This window comes from Dipodomys merriami, unplaced genomic scaffold, assembly GCF_024711535.1.
Source record: "Dipodomys merriami isolate MVZ:Mamm:240054 unplaced genomic scaffold, mDipMer1.0.p SCAF_150, whole genome shotgun sequence".
Classification (NCBI taxonomy): Eukaryota; Metazoa; Chordata; class Mammalia; order Rodentia; family Heteromyidae; genus Dipodomys; species Dipodomys merriami.
In genome coordinates this window covers 629,985-653,801 of record NW_027202827.1, presented here as the reverse complement: position 1 = coordinate 653,801, position 23,817 = coordinate 629,985, and the positions used below count along the sequence as shown (strand labels likewise).

The 23,817-nt window shown below is 48.2% G+C and overlaps 2 long non-coding RNA genes and 1 other non-coding gene across 4 annotated transcripts; 1 reads left to right on the top strand and 2 right to left on the bottom strand.

Annotated features, from left to right (window-relative positions):
- Nucleotides 1-2,290: 2,290 nt before the first annotated feature.
- Nucleotides 2,291-2,397, bottom strand: LOC138827101 (U6 spliceosomal RNA). Its single transcript, XR_011371963.1, has one exon. It is a non-coding gene; the product is annotated as a U6 spliceosomal RNA (small nuclear RNA).
- A 5,474-nt stretch (nucleotides 2,398-7,871) lies between these two features.
- On the bottom strand, nucleotides 7,872-11,317 carry LOC138827096 (uncharacterized). The gene is made up of 4 exons (XR_011371961.1): nucleotides 11,236-11,317; nucleotides 10,214-10,348; nucleotides 9,340-9,472; nucleotides 7,872-8,054 (listed from the first exon to the last, which is right to left on the bottom strand). It is a non-coding gene; the product is annotated as an uncharacterized lncRNA (long non-coding RNA).
- Nucleotides 11,318-18,157: 6,840 nt separating this feature from the next.
- LOC138827095 (uncharacterized) lies at nucleotides 18,158-22,400 on the top strand. Of its 2 annotated transcripts, XR_011371960.1 has the most exons (6): nucleotides 18,158-19,301; nucleotides 19,502-19,525; nucleotides 20,444-20,473; nucleotides 20,833-20,874; nucleotides 20,980-22,185; nucleotides 22,293-22,400. It is a non-coding gene; the product is annotated as an uncharacterized lncRNA (long non-coding RNA). The 2 variants fall into 2 exon arrangements; XR_011371959.1 differs by having other exon boundaries at nucleotides 20,833-22,185.
- Nucleotides 22,401-23,817: the final 1,417 nt, after the last annotated feature.

Sequence of the window (23,817 nt, the reverse complement as noted above, 5' to 3'; positions counted from 1 at the left end):
GATTTCAAACAAAAGAATAAATGGAAGGAAGCGAACAAAAAAAAATACATTTCCTCTCATCTGATGATGCCTCTACAAGAATGAGGAAAGACCTATGATAAAATATCAAAAAGACAATTTATTCTTCTGGGTTTTCCTTATCTTTGTTATTTAACTTAAATGATGTAAAGCACACTATACTGCTCAGATACTTTTATGTTTTCTCAGTTTTGTACATTTTCTTTTTTTGGGGGGGGGGATCCGGTCAAGGGGCCTGAACTCTGGGCCTGGGCGCTGTCCCTCAGCTCTTCAGCTCAAGGCTAGTGCTCTACCACTTGAGCCACAGCACCACTTCCGGCTTTTTTTTCTTTTTGCTTATGTGGTACTGGGGAATAGAACCCAGGGCCTCAGACATGCAAGGCAAGTGGTCTACCACTGAGCTACCTTCCCAGCCCTGTACATTTTCTTTTAGACTTCATCTCAGTCTACAACATTCCTTCATTATTATGTCCCTGATATTTTTACACTAACAAGACTGAAGATAACCAGTTTGATTTACAGCATGAGAAGTTATCCACCTGGCTTCCCTGGAAGCAGAGCATGATCAATAGATAACATTACTTCTGGTTGCTCACTACATGTAATGGTTTCCGTAATACTTATGACATTCTATTTAGTATTTTTAAAAAAACTTCTGGCTAAACTCAAAGCTCATTCATGGAAGTTTATGTTAAGTATTTTACAAGTTTTATTTTTCTTAATTCTTAAGATAACATTTGCAATAATGCTAATGTTATTACCATTTTAGTGTTGGGAAAAATTGTAATTAAAGGCACTAAGTGCATGGCCCAAAGACACACAGTGAGGAAGGAAATGAGTCAAAGTTTCCAAAAGTCTTTCCGCAATACACAAAAGGTAGGTAAATTCTCTCCATTCTCTTACACTCTCAATTCAATATTCATATTTTCCAAGAAATAATAGCATAGCAAATATTGCCCATGGTGATTGTTTTCTGTCACATTTTGTCTTCAACACAGACTGTGTTGGTGACATTGGGTTATCATGCACAGAGCTGAGCTTCTAAATTGAGGTCCAAAGAGAGGCAAATTTCTTCTGTCCCACAGTTCCAGTTTTTTTAAAAAGTACCAAAACTTTTAAATATCACTTACTCTCTTTTAAGAATCCAAAAATGAAATAAATTCACATTTAATCAATGCAAAATACTTTAAAAGTAGGAGACAATAAAACAGGCCCCCATGAAGTAAATTTTCTTCTACTTTTAAAATTATTCTGAAAGCCTTGTATTGGTTAGTCACACTTATAATCCTATCTACTTGGGATATCTACTCAGGAGCCTGAGATCTGTGGATAACCATTGGAAGCCAATTAGGGCTTCCAAAACAAACAAAAAAATTCATGAAATTATTTTTCAAAATTTTTAATGAACTAGCAAAGACCCAGGAAAGAAAATGTAGTTCATATAGTACCTCACCAACCTAGAGAGGAAAGACCTAGCATGGCCTTTAAGCCCTGATTTCAAACTCTGAGCACGCCAACACACATGCATGCACATGCGTTTGCATGCATGCATCTTTTCCCTTCCCCTCCCCAAATTAGAGAAGCGTACATACAAGAGGCACATGCACCAACTTCAAATACAGTGAAAACAAGGGTTATAGCATGGGGGAGGAACATACAAAGAAACAAAAATTCACATCGCACATTATAAGTACGTTAGAAACAATAGCAAGAAACAAACAAAAAAATACTTGTTTCCCTATCTTGGAGTTCAATTCCCTTAACATCATCATATCTGTTCATATGAACATAGTTTTTGACATTGTCTGCTTGCCCTAGACATATATTCGTTATTGAAAATAAGGGAAACCATGGGACCTGTTTCTTTGGACTTGGCTTACTTCACATAATAAATTTTTTCCCAAGTCTTTCCATTTCCTAACAAATTGTGTGATGTCATTCTTTCTGATGGAGGCATAGAATTCCCTTGTGTATATACACCACATTTTCTTGATCCATTCATGTAGTGGGGATAGCTGGGTTGGTTCCATATCTTAGCTATGGTAAATAATGCTGCAATAAACATAGTTGAGCTGGTAGTTTTAGTATGGTCTTTTTGTGATCATTTAGTAAATCCCCAAAAGTGGGGTTGCTGGGTCAAAGGGGAGCTTTATGTGGAATCGTTTGAGGAACCTCCATAATGCTTTCCAAAGTGGTTGAACAAGTTTACACTCCCACCAAGAATGCTGTATGGTTCCCTTGTGGCCACATCCCCTCCAGCATCTGTTGTTGTAAAAATATGGAACGCTCCACGAATTTGCATGTCGTCCTTGCACAGGTGCCATGCTAATCTTCTCTGTATCGTTCCAATGTTAGTGTATGTGATTCTGAATTGAGCACAAAATATTTTTATATCAAAAGTGCAATTGGATTTTATTAAACTAGACGATTCAACAAAAAGGAAGTTCAAAAGAATTGTCATGAAATTTTACAACCATATATTTCTTACATAAGCACACATTTAAGAATAAAGTCAAGATTGACATGTCAAAAACAAAATAATTCCAGATATTTGTTGTTCAAGAAATGTGTAGGAGGAGGAATTCAATTATTCTATACAAGGCACCTGTCATAATGAACACTGCAGCAAGTGTTAAGGTTCGTTCAAAGTTTTAATGTTTTAAATATATTCAATTTTGGGAATTGTTTCAATTTTGGGAACACAAGCCTCAACAATATGTCAATACTATCCTCTTATTTATCTCTAAAGGTTTATGCTTCTGGTCTTTTAATATTAAAACTTCAAAAAAATTATCTTTAGCAAGTTGTGCAAAGGGGTTTTGCTTCATCATGTCAGTGTTGAATAGAGTGTATGTGCATTTCAATGTTCAGTGCATCTGGATCATTGTCAAATTTTCCTTTTTTCTTCCTTCCCTTACCCCAACCCCACCTATCCCTTCAAGTTTCCTACTTATATTCTCACATATGTACATTGAATGTTATGACTGTATTAGTCCACCATTTCCCTCTCCATCCTTCTGCCCTATTTCCTCTAAGCCTAGCTCCCCTTTTAAGACTTGTTTCAAATTCATGGTGTTTTGTTAAATATCTCTACCTTTGGCATTTGGCTATGGGCTTGCCACATCCTCTCTTCCATGTTTGACCACATAAATGAATATATTTCTCCACATTTCTAATCTCTGAATGGCTGAGATAGGTCTATTTTACTATTCACCTTCTGTCCTAAATTTAGAATTGCACCTTCAGGACCATCCTATAGAGCTTTTTTCTTCTCTACACACTGAAGATGGAAAGGAAATAATTTCCATGCTCTCAGCATTATGCTATCCATCATGAATTTCCATCGCTTATCACTTCAGCAGTCTATGTTTAGGGACAATCTTCAATTTCTGATGATAGGAGCACGAGTCAGTTTTACCTATGCAGATTCCACTATGTAGTGAGCCCTGTAGTCTTAAATTTTCAATAAGTTTCGAGTAACTTTTTATTAATAATTTAAAAAGTTTTATTTCAGTATTTGAAATACTGCCCCAATTATTTTAAAAGTTTCACAATAAGTTAGACTGAACTTTTCCCCCCATTTTCCCCATTAGTTCAGGTTAAGTCTCCATTGGCTTTATTGTTTGAGAGGCCAAGGGATGAGGTTAAACAGAGAGATGATCATTACTCAGATATCTCCTTCCTCTTCTGGTTTTGCTATTCTTGTTGAGAGGAAGACTGTAGCAGGGAAAAGAGTGATGCTTGACTTCACCATACAAGGGAACATTCTTAGTATGTCAATTATTGTTTCTCAGAATAACTTAAACTGCTTACTCTTGCCTTATCTGTAACAGTAACCTAACTGTGGCTTCCTTGGTGCAGGAGGAAGCACACTAACAGGTTACTACCTGTAAATTGGTATTTTATATATCAACTTACTACCAAAAATATAAAGCTTTGGCTACATAAATGCAACGGCATTGATTGTCCAACAATACCTTAGTGAGCAGTAGACAATTCTACCCAGCTACCCTCTCCTCTCATATCCTCCCTTTCACTCCCCTCCACTCATTTACCCTCCCATCCCTTCTTTCTTTGTGTGTCTCTCCTCCATATTAATCTCTATCTTCTCTCTTTTTCTTTTCCAGTAGCAAGTGATTTGGCTTATCAGTCAACACATACATAATTGAACAAATATTTATTGCACCTCTTTTTGTGATTATTTATTCTTAAGAAGTGAGTTCTAGCACAGCACCAGTGGCTTACACCTAGATACTCAGTAGGTTCAAATTTGACAATTGCAACTCCAAGCTATTTTAAGTAGATAAACCTAAGAGATTCTTTTCTGCACTTGTGGTAAAAGGAAGAAGTGAAGGTGTGGCTCAGGTGGTATAGAGCAAACATTGAGAATTAAAGCCCAGATAGAGCTCAAGGCCAGGAGTTCAAACCCCAGTACCAGCACAATATAAAAAAAAAACTGAGTCCTTTGTCTTAGAAGGGATATTTCTCCAAAAATTCATACCCAGGGCAATTTTCAAGGTCCAAGACTCTTTGTAAGGTTCTTTCACATCTTAAATTGATTCCTCTGCTTGATTCACATTATGGAAAATAGGAGTCACACTTCACATTAAAAAGTATGCACATTGCTGTACAGTTCTTACCATTTTTAAAGTAAAGGAAGCATGACAGAGGAATTCACCTCACTTGGGTGAGTTAGGTTTGACTCACTGACAGACTTTTGCAAGTAAATGAGGGTCTGTTTACATGTAAAGAAGTCTATGCAGATGGTTTTCTAGGAGAGAGAACAAGGTAGCTGTTGTCCAAGTTTGAATCAGAGTAAGTTTATTCCTATGATATGGTAAAGAGAAGCTCATCTCATAGAACACTATGCAGACAGTAATTTCAAGGATTAAAAACTCATGTCTATATAGTGAACAGCTATGTTTTCACAAACAAAAAACAGTTTCCTAAGCCATGAAAATATAAGTTAGAGCAAAAGGAACTATGTTAAATATAGTTAATGGCTGAGTGACATGTATAAAAGAGTTCTATAATCACAATTAAACTATAAATTTTTCATCATGTCCCTAACAAGAATCTCTAAGATAGAACTGGCTAAATCTGTCATAGAGGACTGGGTTCATGCAATTGTCAGTTTTGTTTAGGGTGCAATATCTTCTACAGTCGCTTGGGTTGCAAAGAGCTCACACCACATGCAGTGTCTGGAAAAACGTGCTGTCTTGTTAGGCACCTAAGGGATTTTTGTGCCACTGTGAATATTTATCGTTTTTCTTCTTATAATTATACCTGTAAGTGTGAAGTCATTTTGTGATAAGAATAATAGTTTCTGTACCCTTTATTCCACTAACAAATCTCGAATGTAAATATAGCCCGGAGCCCTTGGCTCATGCCTATAATCCTAGCTACTCAGGAGGCTGAGATCTGAGGGTCACAGTTCAATGCCAGCCCAGGCAGGAAATTCCAAAGATTCTTATCTCCAATAAACCACCAGAAAACTGTAACTGGCAAAATGTCTCAAGTGGTAGAGCTCTTGCCTTGAGCTGAAGAGCACAGGGACAACACTCAAGCCCAGAGTTCAAGACCCACAACTGACCAAAAAAAAAGTATGCATATATATATATATATATATATATATATATATATATGTATAAATGATGAGATGAATTACATTTAAATATAAGTCAATATTTATGGTACACATTTAAAATATAACAATATATGATATATTTATAATATATACATATATTTATGTATAAGATCATATTATATCAATGTTTATAAATACATTTGTAATTAATATCCAAAGAGTACATCTGAAGATTTGGGGGAAAATGTAGAGTGTCTAAAGGCTTACTATTGACCCATCATACTTTCAATCATTTTTTCCACTTATGACAATATCTGGAATACTAAGACAATGATTATTTTATTCCTTAAGATTTGGGGTTAGAAACATCTACTTACTTGGTATGAAATCTACCAAAATGTGATCTTGAAATCACACACCACAAACTGGACATATACATCAATTTAGCAACTTACAGGTCTCAAACTTTTATTTGAATCCTGTATCTCACATACATTGTTTCCTTTGAGTCAGCTACGTATACAAACATTCCTAGATTTTCATCTTCACATACATCCCCATACTCACATGACATAGTAAACATAACATTATAATAAAAATATTATAGGTACTGAAAAAAACATCTTTGCAAAAGTAGATAAATTTTATTCTTTTAATTCAATTCACTATTAAAATACTGATGAAAGAGTAGCTGAGAGGATGTTTCAAATATGAGAGTGCCTGCTTAAAGAGAATGTTTCTCATTCCAAGCATCATTATATGCATCCTTCCTTCTCTCACATAAAAAAATAAGTAACTACAGAATCAACCTACATTTTCCCTAATCACTCATTGAAGAAAGAAATTGTAATACATATATGCATATACACAATGATATACTATTTAGCCACACATAATTATGAAATAATATCATCTTCAAGAAAATAGATAGAACTTTGGAAAGTAGTATGGAAGTTCCTCAAAAGACTCCACATAGAGCTCCCCTATGACACAGCAATCCCACCTTTGGGTATTTACCCAAATGTTTACCAATAAGACCACACTAAAGCTACCAGCACGATTATATTTATTGCAGCATTAATTACTATAGCTAAGATATGGAACTAACCCAGGTGCCCCTCAGTAGATGAATGCATCAAGAAAATGTGGTATATATACACAATGAAATTCTATGCATCCATCAGAAAGAATGACATTGCCCCATTTGTTAGGAAATGGAAAGGCTTGGAAAAAATTATATTAAGTGAAGTAAGCCAGGCCCAAAGAAACATAGGTCCCATGCAATATCTAGTATATGTCTGAGTCAAGCAGAAAAGGTCAGATAAGGTGATGTTAGGGAAATGAACCCTAAGATATGTATTCAAATGTTTATTTTTTTCTTTCATGCGATTGTTTCTTACACATTTATAAGATTATTTCTTTGTTGCTTTGTATGTCCCTCCCCCACAGTATAACCCCTGCTTTCACTGTATCTGATGTCGGTATAATTTGTGGAGGGGAAGGGGAAAAACAAATCGTTTAAATAGGGATACAGGGGGACCCATTGCAACAATGAGATGTACAAGTCGTTATGTCGAAAACGAACTTTACAACTTTCGTGCGGGAAAGGGGGGCGGGGAGGATTGGGTGGGGGGGTGGGGGAAGGATGGGAAGGGATGGGAAGGGGAAACAAAGGAGGAGGGTACAATGCTTGATAAGAAATATACTCATTATCTTGTCCATGTAAATTGAACCCCTCTGTACAGTATTTTCAAAATAAAAAAATAGAACTGGAAACATTCATATTAAAGAAATTATCCATACTGTAAAAAACAAATACTAGATTTCTCATATGAAAATATGAATAACCCAGAAAATAAAATGAATAACCCAGGTGTAAAAGATAGAGCTGATTTAATTTGGAAAAAAGTAAGAGAGGAGATGAAGAGAAATACTGTGCAGTAAATATGTTCAAATATTCAATATGTTGGTATGACATAATAAAACATAAGTATAAAAATAGGCTAATGAAATTAATAAAAGAAATAAAATTTAGCAAGCTACATTATATGGACATATGTGTATAACACAATAAAATACTGTGTAAAGTTAATGTTTGCTAATAAAAAGGCAAAAATTCATTCCAGTTGTTATAGAGTCATATGTTTATTTCCATTTTTTGCTCAGATATTTCCCTGATAAAGTAAAAGGAGAAATAGGTTTTGTTTATTTAGAAAGACAAACTTGTCCAATTAGCATTAAATTATTCTAGTTAATTACTGTCAATGTGAAATTGCTCAACTTAATTATTATATTTAGAATATTTCCAATGCACTCTTCAAAATATTACCCTATAGGCATATACTTTTTGCTGGGGCCAGCTGCTCCATGTCCCGGTGGAAGACGTTGGGAGGGTTGCTGATAACCGGGCCCAGGGGTGCCCATGGCAGAAGGAGTATCCAGCTCCCCTCTGTCAAAGGAGACACAAAGCATGGATGGACCTACTGAGAGCTTCAGGGCATAGCCATCCAACTGTCACAAAGGTCCCTGGGAGAACTGTTTTATGGTGACAGCCCTAGGGCCTGACATCAGGGCCCCAGCGCTGTCCCCGACTTTCTTTGTCTCTAGGGGAGCACTCTTTCACCTGAGCCATGGTGCCACGTCCACCTTTTTCTGTGTATGCAAGACCTAGGAATCCAACCCATGCTTTCTTGCATGCTAGGTGAGCCCTCTACCTCTAAGACACAATCTCAGCCCTGGATAGCTGTTCTTCTATGACCCCTCAGGCTGTCTCAGGACAGTCTCCAACATCTATACCAAGTCACACATCTATACCGAGTCTCTCAACAGCAGCCCTGGCTAGAAATGAACATACTCTGCTGTGTTGCCCATCATATTCAGCACCTTTGTACTCTGTGCTTCCTGTCAGATACTCCTTGTTAAGCAAGACCCCCTTTTCAAGTGCTGCCTCCAAGAAGACCATTCCGATCACCTTGGCAGAGCAGGAGCCTCTCCACTCTGCAGGCTGCTGGCTTGTCAGGCTCTGCATTCCAGCCAGTGTGGGTTGAGAGTGCATGAAGGGAAAGGCCTGGATTCCACCACCAGATCTCTGGAGGCCCTGATACACCACCCAGGGACAGGTGTTGTATCACACCCCATGAGAGGGGGCTTGAGGCCCTGGCAATGTGTGGGCAACAAGATGGGGCCATTTCTTTGTGTGGGCTTGAACTGAGGATCTGGGAGCTGCTCTCTGAGTTTTATTGCTCAAGGCTGGTGCTCTACCACTTGAGCCACAGCTCCACTTCTAGCTTTTTGGTGGTTCCATGGAGAGTAGTCTCCTCACGGGCTGTCCAGCTTATAGCTGGCTTCAAACTGTGATCCTCAGATCTCAGCATCTGGAGTAGCCAGTATGACAGGCATGAGCCTGAGCACCAGGTGATGGGCACCAAATGTTGTTTTTTTTTTTTTTTGCTCCTGTTTATCTCCTGTCATCTAGCAAGCCCAAGTTAAAATAATCAATTACAGGGGATCAAAATTCTCTCTTAGGTCAGTTAATCCAAGGAGATAAAGTGTCTTTGGAAAAGGCTAGTCTGAGTTGGCTTAGGGGTATTTGTGTTTGTGTGTGTGTGTGTGTGTGTGTGTGTGTGTGTGTGTGTGTGTGTGAGAGAGAGAGAGAGAGAGAGAGAGAGAGAGAGAGAGAGAGAGAGAGAGAGAGAGAGAGAGAGAGAGAGAGAGAGAGTGTTGGGGATACCTACCCTCATCTCTGCAGTGCCTCATCCTCCCAGCAGGGAGTGTATCCAGGATCCTGACCCCAAGGAAGGTGTTTGGGGAAGGGTAGCTAAGGTCACATCCAGGGGGATGATCCGAATTCTGTCCTGCAACCTAAGCCTGGACAGATAAAGGAGAAGAGAGGTTTAGGGGAACATCAAGGGGAGCCCCTTACCTTTGGCTACAAGTACAGAAGAAAACTGTATCCATCTTTCTTGGTAGTCAGATAAAAGTTGTACACTGTTCATTTATTTTATGATTGTGTTAGTCTTAGGACTTGGATTCAGGGTCTGGGTGTTATCCCTGAGATTCTTTTTTCAAGGCTGTGGCTCTACCACTTGAGCCACAGCACATCTGGCTTGTGTGTGGGTTTGGGGAGGGAGGTAGTTTATGGGAGATAAGAATCTCCTGGACTTTCCTGCCCGGCCTGGCTCTGAGTCATGACCATCAAACCTCAGCCTCCCGAACAGCCAGGATGATGGGTGGGAGCCATGAGCTTCTGACCACCACCATGCGGCTTCCTCCTTATCCATAGCAATGACTTGGCTCTGTCACAAGAACAAATGTCCTCCGGGAGGTGTCAGGTCTGGGCACTTTCCTCTGCACCCCACTCCCCTAACCAAAACTACACTCGCCAGCAAAGGGTAGTAGACAAGGAGTGTTTTCATTGTCTTATAGCCAGGCCCTGACCAGATAGGTGGGGGTATGGGTCAGAGTCCCGGGATCGTGCTGGGCAGGGGGACAAGGCAACATCTCCTCATCCACTTTCCTTCAACGGTGTAGCAGAGGGATGTGAGGAAGGAATCAAGGGATGGACAATGAATAGCCATCAAAGTCTAGCCGGGGTACAGAGGGGCTTACCTCATGAAGCTAGTTCAACAGGCTGAGCAAAACAGCTCCTGACCCTCAGCCCACCTCCAGAATGAGAGGGACACCTTGGGTTCCAGCCACATGGGGATGCTGGGCCACCTCCTCCAGCACCTATTCAACCAGTTCCTGAAAGAGAAAGAGAGAGGGATAGAGAGAGAGGGAAAGAGTGGGGAGAGAAAAAGAGAGGGAGAGAGGAGAGGGGGAGGAGGGGGTGAGAGAGAAAGAAAGAGGAAGAGAGGGCCAGAATTACACTTAAGCCAGGTGCTGGTGGCTCAGACCTATAATCGTAACTACAAAGGAGGCTGAGATATGAAGATCATGGTTCACAGCTATCCCAGACCGGAATGTCTGTGAGACTCTTATACTCAAAGAACCAACAGAAAACCGGAAGTGATGCTGTGGCTCATGTGGTAGAGCGCTAGCCTTGATCTAAGGAGCTCAGGCACAGCATCCAGGCCTCAAATTCAAGCCTCAAAAATGAAAAAGTGGAAGTCCCACCACAAGAAGTGGACTGAATAACACCCACTGTCCTAGGAAGTATGGCAGAGAAGTCAGGCTGAGCTTCCTGTCAGCTGGAAGTCAAGAGTAGGTCACTTGGCTTCTCAATGCCTCATTTTCCCCAGCTGCAAGACTGAATACAGTGAAGGATCCCCTTCCTCATGGGGATAGGTTAATGATGAAAGAAAGCCATGTTTTGTTTCATAATCCTACACTTGTTGCACGATTTCTTCATGTGCTGTGGAACCAGCACTGGAACCTTTCATCGTGTATGACCCCCTCCTCTTCCCCCACCAAGACCTGGCACACACTGTAACGGTTTGTTGGATAAACGAATGAGCATCGGTCTATGACAATACTACAGAAAAGTCCCATCCAATTCAGGTAAGCATCCTGGGTGAGGGCAAAGCCTGATGTAGCTCTCCAACAGTTCTACCTCCTCCCTCTTCCCACCCTCCTGGTGCCACCGCACTTAACTGTTTTGGTTCCAAGGATGTGAGCCATGATGTACTCACTGTATTTTGGGGCCTCTGGGATGCCTATCTTCTCAAAGATCTCTGTCCGGCCACTGACCAGCTGTGTGGCACTCAATTCCCCACTCAGCTGTGAACAAGGTTGCCCTGAGGTGAAAGCCTGGCTCAAGGGGCCTCCTCTCCACTCCCTGGGGCCAGACAGGATGGTCCACCATATCTGGCCCCCAAGTTTCATGTTCCAGAGATAGGACCCCTGAGGCATCCCAGGTCTCTGAATCTCCCAGAGTCCAGTACAGTTCCTGGGAATTGTCTCTACTCACAGCTAGTAGGCTGCAGATAACAAGGTCACAATCTCTGCTCCCCATGACATCCTCGACTGTAGTGATCACCCTAGAGAGAGGTTGAGAAGTATCGGCAGCTGTCAGAGAAAGGCAGTCAAGGCACGACGTTCATAGCAGGAGACCATCTGGCTTGGGAACTCTGCTTGTGCTGCTTTGAACGTCATTGTTTGGTGGCTGAAATGGTCCATCTAATTTGACCCAGAATCCCAAGCATTAGTAGAAATTGCCAGCTTCAAGGAAAAACCCTGGAAAACCTGGCATTTCACATGTCCCAATCAAACTTAAAGGGTTCCAAAGTCAGTGGTCCCCTTTTCCTTCCAGACAGCCTACAGCAGGTTATAGAAAATGGCATTCAGAGAGCCTCAGGTAACTGCCATGTCCTGATCCCAAGTAGGCTCCAGCAGAGGGAACACACTTGCCTACCATTGCGCAGCTGGAAACAGCCCAGGAGGGACACAGATTGGAGTCTGCAGAACTCCAGGGAGGACTGCCCACCAGTGCACTGCCCCTGGAGGGAATCCATGCCACCATTGGGGGCCTGGAGCCCCCTGCCAAGATGTACACCGCCAATACCCTGGGTAAGATTCCCCTCTCATCCTTGGTCGTGGTGAACCATCTGCCATGTCACACCGATCGTCACTTCCCAGACCCTCCTAGATTCACAGCCCCTGCCCTACTATCCCCATCTCGTTCCCTATTTATGTTTGGCAGACTCATTCCCAACCTTGAATTAGCTCCAACTATACACACCAGAGCAGACTGTCTGGCTGGAAGAGTGCAGCTGTTGTCACAGTAGCCTCATGAGCCTTCTGGCTGAAGACAGAAGAGCAGGTGTCCACACTGGTCTGGTTCACACAGGCCTCCTAGGGGAGACCCATTCAGGCCCAGGAGTTACTGTGGGCTGCAGGAAAGGGGAAGAAAGAGGTGGAAAGGAACATCTACTGAAACCTTCCCTAAAGGAGCCATGAAACGGTGAAAGAGAAAACAAAAATTGTGGCTGGTCTCCTAATGGGCATTAATGAAAAAAGAACAACAAATAAAATGCTTTTGCTCTTTCTAGACCCAGTGACTTAAATATATTTTCATTGTTCTCATCCTCCCTGCTCTCCCAACAAACACACACACACACACACACACACACACACACACACACACACACACACTCACACACACACACACACACAGAAACACAAACACAAATCTAAATCAGTGACAGAAGACTCATCTCTCTCTCTTACACACACACACACACACACACACACACACACACACACACACACACAAACACATAAACACAGACTCAGAGCAGTGCCTTTCTGGAGTTTGTTACTTTCTCATCTGAGCAATGTACCAGCTTGAGCAGAGGGGTTCCCTTGTCAGAACCAGGGGCAACCACCCAAGGGGAACAATGCTCTAATTATGCAGAACCATCCTGCCTCCCCCTTTCTCCATTGCCAGACCCTTCCTCTTGGGAACATCCAGCTTTGACTCCTCATTCACCAAAACCCTAGGCCAGGACGCTGGGTGAAGGAGTCCCGAGACACATGGCTCCTCAGAGCCTGGACAGAATACAAAGCAGGGGGTCATGGTGCCTCCAGAGTGGTGTATGACCTGGGGTGGGGGCGTTGTTGGGGACTTTGATGGGGTCCTAAAGTCTATATACATGGATAGAGTCCCTACTTTCAGCCTACATACTTTGGGGCGACTTGGCAGATTCTTGGGGAGGACAAGGAGACCAGATGGACTGGGAGCACTACCAGAAGCTGGCAGAGCTGGGAAATGTGATCACCCAGTCAGAACTGTTGACAGCTGGGGTTGGGGGTACAGGCTGGTGTATGTCTCTCAGAGGGGGTGTGTGTTTCTCCCAAATATCCACTTTCTATCTGACCCCAGTGCCCTCACCTCTCTAGTGGGCTCTTCTGGGAATGTCCTCAGGTGAAAGGGTGACTGAGCACAGAAGACAAGGGCTCACACAGCAAGGGGGCCTATCTTCTGTATCCAACACCCCCCTCCCCAGCAAAAAGGAAAAGATCTAAGAAGGCAGGTGTGGAGGTGCTACTCCCCATCTCTGACTAAAGGCAGCAGGTTCCCACCAGGGAGAGGAAGGGTGCAGATGCATGGCTGTGTGGCTCCCACTGCTCCAGACCAGGGGCTCTGTGGTGCCCCTGGATGGGTGCTCCTCACCCATCCCTGCAGCTCCCATTTTCCTGGGACACTGGATGCTAGGGATGGGGTTGGGATCCCCAGGTCAACACCCAGCTCCAACCCCCACCCCTGGGGTGCATTTGTGGCAGAGCCAGGGCGGACTGTGGGGTGCTGGGGAGATGCAGGTAGGACAGGAGAGGGGAGGCGAGAGGTAAGGTTCAGGGTCCGCGGGGATGGGGTGGAAGGGGTAGAGTGGTGGAGTCACAAGGTGCAGGGGTCACGCCAGGTGCTGGCCTGCAGGGCGGCCACTCACGTGAGCTGCTGGGAGAAGCTGTAGGCTGCGACTCTGGGTGCGCTACCTGAGTCTGAGGACCCGGGGCGGGGACCAAGTCAAGGCCACAAGCCCCACAGGGGTGCGCCATCTCCGCCAGGTGACTGCAAGAGGCTCCACCAGTCTGAGCCTGCAGCACCATGTTTGAAAGGCAGCGCTGTTGGGAAGGAGCGGGGGTGTCCGCTGGTGCATGGCCGGGCAGCGCTCAGCCTCTTCTCCTTCTCCTCAGCCGCTGTCGCCCCCTCAATGGCCTCCTCCCCTGTGGCCGCCGTCTCTGCCTCAGCAGCTGCTCACTCTCCCGTGCTCCCCTAACCGGGACCTCAGACTCAAGGCTGCCATGGCTGCTATGTCTCCGAGGGGCTTCACGCGGCCATAGCCTGCCATGCAGGCTCTGCATGCTCTATGCAACCAGCCAGGACCCACGCTATGATCGGAGCAGCCGCCAGCCACTGAAGCCGTTTCCACTGGTGCTTGTGCTCATGCTCGCTCTTCTCCCAGCTCTGTTTCTGCCCCACACTCCTCTCCTGGGCCAACCCGCCCCTGCTGCGCACACACCCCTACCCCCTTGGGCCCCTGGCCATTGCTGCCACCAAAGTGTGCCCCTGGGCCCTGCCCCTCCTCCCCTGGGCCCAGCCCCCCAGCCCTGGCCACAAGTGCAGCCCTGACTGGGCCCTGAGGCTTCCAGACCATGGCAATTGCAGCCTTACCTCAGCTCAGCACTACACCCCACCCCCAGTACTGGTCCGGGAGATCGAATCTCCCCTCAGCCCCACCCCTGGAGGAGACTCTCCTCCATCCCCCTCCACTCCACACACCAAGCAGGTGCATAGTGAAACTTGTGTGTGTATGTGTGTTTGTGTGTGTGTGTGTGAGTGTTGGGGATAACTACCTCTCAAGGACTCAGAACATAGCACCCTTTGGGATGACTCAACACACAGCACTCTTCCAAAAACAGCACAAAGCACCCTGTGTAAAGGACTCAGCACACAGCTCCCTTTGAGGACTCAGCATGTAGTATGCTGGGTAGAGTACTCGGCAAACAGCACCCTTTGAAGGGCTGAGTATAAAGCACCCTGTGTAAAACATCCAGTGCACAGCACCCTTCTAAAAAATCAGCACATAGAACAATTTTGAAGGGCTCAGCACATACCATACTGTGGAAGCAATCAGCAAACAGCACCATTTGAAGTACAGTACACAGCCCCCTGTGTAAAGGACTCGGCGCACAGCACTCAAAAAACTCACCTCATCCCTCTCTTCGCAAGGGCTCAGCACATAGCAGGACCCTTTGGGATGCAGTAGCTCACCACACCTTTTGAGGGACTCAGCATACAGTACGTTGTGTAATGGACTCAGCACACAGCACCCTTTGAAAAACCCAGGATGGCCCACTCTTCTCAGGGACTCAGCACATAGCACCCTTTGGGATGACTCACCAAACAGCACCTTTTTGAGGACTCTGCACAAAACCCCCATGTGGGAAGAACCCAGCAAATAGTGCCCTGTGAAGGACTCAGCACATAGCTGTATGTCACAAGTTCAGCTGTCATTAGAATTAGGGTGCTTTCTTCAGTATCACCATTCTTCAGAAATACTGCACAAATCATACTAATTCACATTTAGACAACCTGTGTTTTATGGGGGAAGGTCAGCTTGGGTCTTGAACTCAAAGCTTGGGGGCCCTGTCCCTGAGCTCTTTGGTTCAATGCTAGAGCTCTACCACTTGGAGGCACAGCTCCAATTTTGTTTTTTTGGGTTGTTCTTTGGCAGGTCTTATGGTGATAAGTAAGGCCAAGTTGGGGTATCCGTGGGCAAAGGCTCTTAGCTCAGCCTGGAGCTGACCTCTCCCTTTTTTGTGCCCGTGGTAAGCCAGGCTTCCAGGAGCTCTCTTGGCCTAGGGTGGAACAGACCTGCTCTGGCATCAGCAATCAGGGTGAGCAAAAGTCAGCTTGGCTCTGGTCACTTCCCCAAATTGAACTCTAGAGGATGATGGCACAGGGCCGCATGTTTCACATCTGGCCCCCAGGGTGCAGGAGTAGCCCACCATAGGGATAGTACTTGAGAGTTGTGTTTACTCTTGCTTCCTTGGGGCCCCCATCATGATTCAAAGCCACCCTGGACAGGAAAGCCCTTGAGACTCTTACCTACAATTAACCATCCAAAAGCAAGTGGGGCTGTGGTTCAAGTGGTAGAGCACTAGCCTTGAGCAAGAAAACTCTGGGATAGAGCCTATGCCCTGAGTTCACACACACACACACACACACACACACACACACACACACACACACACACACACACAGACACCACGTGCATGCAAAATCAGAGATTTCTACACTACAATCTTTTCCCACTAAGCCTGATGGCTGCTGGCCTAGGTATTTGATGCATACACCACCACCTACTTCCTATTTATCTGAGGAATGGCCATATGGGTTTGGGAGGGGGGAGAATCATCCTAGCTGAGAATGTGGCTCAGTGGTAGAGTGGTCACCTAGCATGCCTGAAGCCCTGGGTTCTATTCCACACAGAAAAGGCTGGAAAGGGAGGTGGGGCTCAACTGGTAGAGTGCCAGTCTTGATCAAAAAGAGCTCAGGACAATGTCCAACCCCTGAGTTCAAGCCCCAGGACTGGAAGAACAAATCTTTGTTGGAGGCTTTTTATTTTGCTTTGAAAACAATTTATTCTTTGTGATAAGCATAACATGGGCCTCTTTCCTGGCCACCAATGGGCCATTAGATAACCCTTGAGTTTGGGCCACCTCCTGGCAGCCTCTGCCCTACCCGACCCCCAGTTTAACCTTCCCATCACCCGGCTGATGGAGGCCTGAGAGAAAGCCACCTGGCCACCTACTTCTGGTGGCTGCCAAGGCTTATGAGAGTCAGTATGTCACATAGAGAGTCATCATCCACATCAGATTACAGGAGAAAGTGGGGGAGCACTCCTTCTCTGAGCCTGGGAGCTGTGGGCAGATCTGGATGTGGGGCATCTGGGGCAGGACATACTCCTTGGGGGAGTCCACTATGGGGTCGGGAACCCTGACCTCTCCTCTGGCAGTTTCCATGCTGTCTTCAAGTTGCAATTCTTCAAAACCTTTCTGCTCCTCCCTCATTTCACCTACCACAGGCCCTGAGGCATCTGAAGCAGTGCTGGTGGTGGGGAGCTCAGCCTGTGCTGGCATCTGGAGACTGCTGTCTGTGCCTTCCCCTGTGAGGAGCAACAGCAGCTCCCACAGCACTGTCCTCTTCTCCATGTTCTCCTGGGACAGCCAGTGCATGCACTGGGCTTTCTCCCAACACAGCTCACTCAAGACCAACCTCTACTCTTTACACACCATGAGGGACTCCTCGATGGTTCGGATGTGTGCCGAAAGCTGGCTGCATCAATGGTGGAGCTCACCTGTTGGACTCTGGAAGTCCACCTCATCAGGTAGGTCATGGAGGAAGCAGATTTTCTTTTCAGATGCCCATGTGTCCCTCTTCCCATCCCCATGCATGCTGTGGTGGCAGCTCATGGGGCAGAGGGCCTGTGGCTCCAGCTCAGTCTGTCACTGAGCTGCCTGGTGGCCCGGGTGCCTGCAGCGGGCCCATGCTCCTGTGGCAGGATTTTCCCCCTGTGGATCTCAGCCTCCGAGTGTTCTAATAGAGCCTAGTCCATCTACCAGGCAGCATGGAATGTGGGCATGACCACTATTCTTGTATCCCATTGGTCAAAAAGAACCATGAAATAATGGGGGTGTGGCCGGAATCCTGTGATGCATGCAGAATGGGCAGAGTCAAGATGACAGTGGCTCCCCCAGCCCCTTTCCCAGGGAACTCTGTCCAATTCAGTTGGGGACAAGAGGGTGACGTGCTTTAGCTGGATGGCTGCACAGATTGTTGTGTATGTCTGTTTGTTGGCAGTCCCAGACCTTGAACTCAGGATCTGGGCACAGTCCATGAACTGCTTTTCTCAAGGCTAGCCTCAACTAGTGAAGCCACATGGCTCTACTTCTGGCTTTGTTGGCACTGAATTTGGACAGGGGTTTCAAGGACTTTCCTGCTTAGGGTGACTTTGACCATAGCCTTGTAAGTTTCAAGGAGGACCTGTGCTGCTGCTGCTGCTGCTGCTGGCCGCCCTGCTCTGCAGCCTGGGCCCAGGAGGCCGGGGTGAGGCCTTGGTGGTTTCTAGTTCCCCCACTCTCTTTGGTGGTTTCTTGTTCTCCCCCCTTGGTGGTTTCTATTTCTTCCCTTGGTGATTTCTAGTTCTCTCCTTTTTGGTGGTTTCTAGTTCCCCCACCTTGGTGGTTTCTAGTTCCCTCCCCAGTTTGGTGGTTTCCAGTTGTCCCTCTTTGGTGGTTTCTAGTTTCCCCCCCTCTCCTGGTGGTTTCGGGTCCCCCCCCTCAGGGCGTGGGGCTGGGCTGGGGTTGTGGGGTGGGGAGGTGGCAGTGGATTTTCAGGTCGGGCCAGGTTGTTGGAGGCCAGGGCCTGGTCCTGTTGGCCTGTCTGTCTCTGTGTCTGTTTGTCTGTCTGTCTGTCCATCTGTGTCTCAGTCTGTCTGTCTGTGTCTCTGTCCATCTGCTTCTGTCAGTCTGTCCATCTCCTCTCGGTCTGTCTGGCTGTCTGTCTCCTCGCAGTCTGTCTGTCTGCCTCTTGGTCTTTCTGTCCACCTGGCTGCCCATCTGCTTCTCCTGTCTGTCTGTCCGTCCATCTATTCGTTCTGTCTTGGTCATCCATCCCTTCTCTGTCTGTCTGTCTGTCTGTCTGTCTGTCTGTCCCTCGGTCTCTGCATCTGTCTGTCTCTGTCTGTCTGCAGGTCCATCTGTGTCTGGGCCCCTATCTGTCCATGTGTCTGTCCGTCTCCTCTCTGTCTGTCTCATTGTCTGTCTGTCTGTCCATCTGCCTCTGGCTCTGTCTGTCTGTCTGTCCATGTGTCATCCTCTTGGTCTGTCTGTCTGTCCATCTCTGTGTCTGTCTGTCTGTCTGTCTGCCTGCCTCTCAGTCTCTCTGTCTGGGTCTATCTGTCCTGTGTCTGTCTGTCTGTCTCCTCTCTGTCCATGTCTTCCTCTCTGTCTGTCTGCCTCTTGTTCTGTCCACCTGGCTGTCCATCTGCTTCTTCTGTCTGTCATCTGTCTGTCCTGTCTTGATCATCTGTCCATCCCTTGTCTGTCTGTCCGTGTGTCATCCTCTCGGTCTGTCTGTCTGTTCGTCTCTGTGTCTGTCTGTCTCCCCATCCGTCCGTCCGTCCCCAGCACCCATCCTCTTCCCCCCTCAGGCCAGGCTGACTTTGACCTCGCCGACGCCCTGGATGACCCAGTGACTCCTGACCTCTCACCTTTCCCCCCCATGGCTTCACCCTGGCCGCTAGGCCTCATGTGGGGCCTTGATCCAGGTGTGGGCCTGAATCCCATGTGACCCTTTGCCACCCACTGAGGCCTTGGGTTCAGGGGTCAGGGGGGGTCAGGGAGGGGTCAGGGGAGGTCACGGGTCACCACCCTCTCTCTCTTTGCCCGCAGATCCCACCCCGAAGCCCAGCTCAGGTGAGTGGGGTCCTCCCCCCTTCCCCACACCAGGCCCACTCAGGGTGGGGAAGCTGAGGCATGGCCCACTCCTGGCACACAGGGCTGTACCCGCAGCTGCTCAACCCGCCCAGGTCGCGACCCCCGGGTCGGGATGGAGGTGGGCGGGTCAGGAGGAGTCAGGGGAGTCAGGGATCAGGGGAAGGAAGGGGGTAAGGGGGGGAGGCCGGCCTCCATCTTCCCTTGCTCTCTCCCCGCAGACGTCACCTCCCGCCCCAATGCCGGCCTCCACCCCAGCCCCGACCCCCGCCAGGCGCAGGAGATGAGGACATGGAAGGGGGGGAGGCCCGGATGTGGAGGCTGGGGATGGAGCGGCCCGGATGTAGAGGCCCAGATTTAGGGACCCCAGTGTGGAGGCCCGGATTTAGGGACCCGGATGTAGGGACCCAGACATGGAAACCCAGATGTAGGGACCTGGATATGAAAGCCTGGATGTAGAGACCCCAGTGTGGAGACCCAGATGTAGAGGCCCGGATGTAGGGACCCCAGTGTGGAGACCCGGATGTAGAGACCCTAGTATGGAGACCCGGATGTGCAGACTCCAGTGTAGAGACGCGGATGTAGAGACCCCAGTGAGGAGGCCCAGATGTAGAGATCCGGATGTAGGGACCCGGATGTAGAAGCCTGGATGTAGAGACCCGGATGTAGGGACCCCAGTGTGGAGACCTGGATGAGGAGACCCGGATGTGGAGAACCCAGTGTGGAGACCCGGATGTAGAGACCCGGATGTGGAGACCCCAGTGTGGAGACCCGGATGTAGAGGCCCAGATGTAGGGACCCAGACATGGGATCACGGATGTAGGGACCCGGATGTGAGTACCCCGATGTAAGGACCCAGATGTAGGGAACCCGGGCTGACCCCGCCCCCTCTGTTCACAGGTGGCGGTGGAGGCTATGGAGGCTCACACGGTAAGACGGGGAAACCAAGGCAGGGGGAGGAGACCCGGATGTAGAAGATGCGAATGAGGAGGAAGGGATGTAGGGACCTGGATGTAGGGACTTGGATGTAGGGAACCTGGATGTAAGGACCCGGATGTAGGGACCCAGAAGTAGGGACCCGGATGTAAGGAACCCGGATGTAGGGACCTGGATGTAGAGACCGGATGTAAGGACCCAGATGTAAGGACCTGCATGGAGGGACCCGGATGTAGGAATTCAGATGTGGGGACCCGGATGTAGGGAACCTGGATGTAGGGAACCCGGATGTAGGGACCCAGATGTGGAGGCCGAGCTCCCAGGGCCGCGTCTCTCCTCCCCCTCTCCCCCAGGTGCTGGCAATGAACATGTGATCCACGGAGACCCCCCCCAAGGTAAGTCCCGCCCCCTCGACCGCCCCACTTCCGTTCCCTCGTGATCTGGGCCCGGGTGTGACCCACAGCCTTCCGGACCGCTGCCGCCTCCACTTCCGGTCTCAGTGCGAACTTCCGGTCCGGAGAGAAAAGGAACTTCCGGTCTCTGAGTTCCTGGGGACTTCCAGTACAGATTGTCTTGGGACTTCCAGCCTGCATGAGAACTTCCACTCCTGACAGTATGTGAACTTCCGGTCCAGAGTATTGGAACCTCCAGTCCTGATTGGGAACTTCCGGTCCCTAGTATATAACAACTTCCAGTTCTGACTAGGGACTTCTAGTCCCTAGTGTATAGGAACTTGCGGTCCTGATTGGAAAGGCACTTCCGGTCCCTAGTATATACGAACTTCCGGTCTTGACTGGGCACTTCTGGTCCCTAGTATATAGGAACTTCCGGTCCTGACTATGGGCACTTCCGGCCCTGACGATGGGGAGTTCCAGTCCCTAGTGTATAAGAACTTCCGGTGTTCACTGTGGAGACTTCCGGTCCCTAGTATATAACAACTTCTGGTCTTGATTATGGGGACTTCTGGTCCAAGTGTACAGGAACTTCCAGTCCTGATTGGAAGGGCACTTCCGGTCCCTAGTGTATAGGAACTTCTGGTCCTGATTGGAAGGGCACTTTCAGTCCCTAGTGTAGAGGAACTTCCGGTCCCTAGTGTATAAGAACTTCTGGTATTGACTATGGGAACTTCTGGTCCCTAGTGTATAGGAACTTCCGGCTTAGACTGTGGAGATTTCCAGTCCCTAGTACATAGGAACTTTCCATCCTGACTGGTGATTTCCGGTCCCTAGTGTATAGAAACTTCCGGTCCTGATGGGAAAGGCACTTCCGGTCCTGATTGGAAGGGCACTTCCAGTCCCTAGTGTGTAGGAACTTCCGGTCTTGACTGTGGAGAATTCCAGTCCCTAGTATATAACAACTTCTGGTCTTGACTATGGGCACTTCCGGTCCCTGTTCATGGACACTTCCAGTAAAGGCTGTGATAGCACTTCCGGTCAGGCACCCTTGTCCCCCCCCTTCACCTTGGCTCGCTTCCTGTTTCTGGGCACTTCCCGACCGGAAGTTGCAGGGAGACGCCCCACCGCCCTTCCCGGGTGTGTTCTCCCCCGCACTTCCGGATCCAGTCCCGCCCCCTCCAGGCAGCGCGCTGGCCCATGTCGTGTCCCCCATCGTGTCCGTGGTGGTCGTGGCCCTGGTGGGTGCCGCCATCACCTACTTCTAGTCTGGAGGTCGCAGACGCTGCTTCCGGGGCGCGGGCCAGGATGCAGGTGGGAACCGCCCCCTCCCAGGGTGCTCGGATGAGGAGAGGCGCGGGGCGGGGCCTCACATGATCCCCCGCGGGTGGCAGCAGCTTGTGCCTCCCCTCCCCCACCAGGCCCCTCCCCGGTGTGAGGCTGGATTCGAACCTGGGGCCTCAAGCAGCAGGTGGAATCAGAAGTGGACGAAGGAGCCTGGAGGGGGAAGGACGAATAAAATCAACATAAAGTGTGCATGCGCGCTGTCAGGCCTGTCTGCCCAACCCATCTTTCCATTGTGCATGCGTAGGCTCCACCCCTTTGGAGCCACTCCCTGCACATGCGCGGTGCGCACGCCCAGGCAGCGTTTCCTTCCCCTCTGGCGTCTGTGCAGTGTGGAGACAGGCGCTGGGTGGGACAGGATTGTGATGGACAGCTAGAGCGTCCCGTCAGTCACTTGTGGGCGGGGCCTCGGCTTGACATGACGTAAGATGGCGTAGGAGGCGTGGCCTGGAGGTGAATGACAGCCCGTGTGGCCATCTAATTGCAAGGGGGCGTGGCCTGAAGGTTACAGACAGGACAAATGTCCACACAACAACCAGAGGGTGGGACCTGGAGGAGACAAACAGCCCCTGTGGTCTTTCAACAGCCAGGGGGCGGGGCCTGGAGGTGACAGACAGCCCCTATGGCCTTCCAACAGCCAGGGGCAGGACCTGGAAGAGACAGACAGCCCCTGTGGCCTTCCAACAGCCAGGAGGCGGGACCTGGAAGTGAAGGACAGCCCCTACGCCCATACATTCACTAGTGGGCGGGACCTCTGGGTGATGGGCATAAACAGAGTCCACAGAACTAGCCACGAAGGGGCGTGGCTTCACACAGATCGAGTCTCCAGCTATTGGCTTGGCAGGGGATGGGGCCCAGAGATGATGGACAGCACCCCCTGCCTTTTAACCTCACCCAAGGAAGAGGCCGAACTGGACCCGCAGCTTCCCTGGGTGGGAGACAGGCGTGTCAGCCAATCAGAGCAGGGGGTGCGGCTGGAGGAGTCCCCGGGGAAGCCAATGGGGCCCTCCCTCCAGAGAAGACCTGGATATCATGCAGGTGCAATGCATCCTAGGCCTAGGGAGACACAGACCTCCGACCTCGACTTATCCTACTGCAATAAGGAGCTATAGGCCCACCTGGGTCAATCCCTGGAGAGGTCATTGGGGTCCCCTGGGACAGGCACAGAAGGGGAAGAGTTTGCAGGCCTGGTCATCCACCCATCCATCCACCCAACCACCCCCCCCAGAGTGGTCCAACATCCAGGTACCCCACATCTCCAATCCCGCTGGGCCAATCTGAATCCGAGTTCACGTAGTTAGGAGCAGGACTGTGGTGTGAGGTCCAATCAGCAGCGAGTTGGATTTGTGGGGGGGCTAAGGGGCGTGTCTTACAGCTGGATCAATGACAAGGGAATTAGGAAAGTGAGGGAGGGCCTTTCATGGAATAAGCCAATCAGGTGTGAATCTAGGTGGTGGGACGTCCTGGAGGAGGGCGGGACCAAGCTTGTATCCTAGCAACCCACCGGAAATGGCCTGAAATGGAAGGCAGGACTAGTTCTATACCCTAGCAACCACCAGAAATGATCTGAAATGGAAGGTGGGACTAGTCCTATACCCTAGC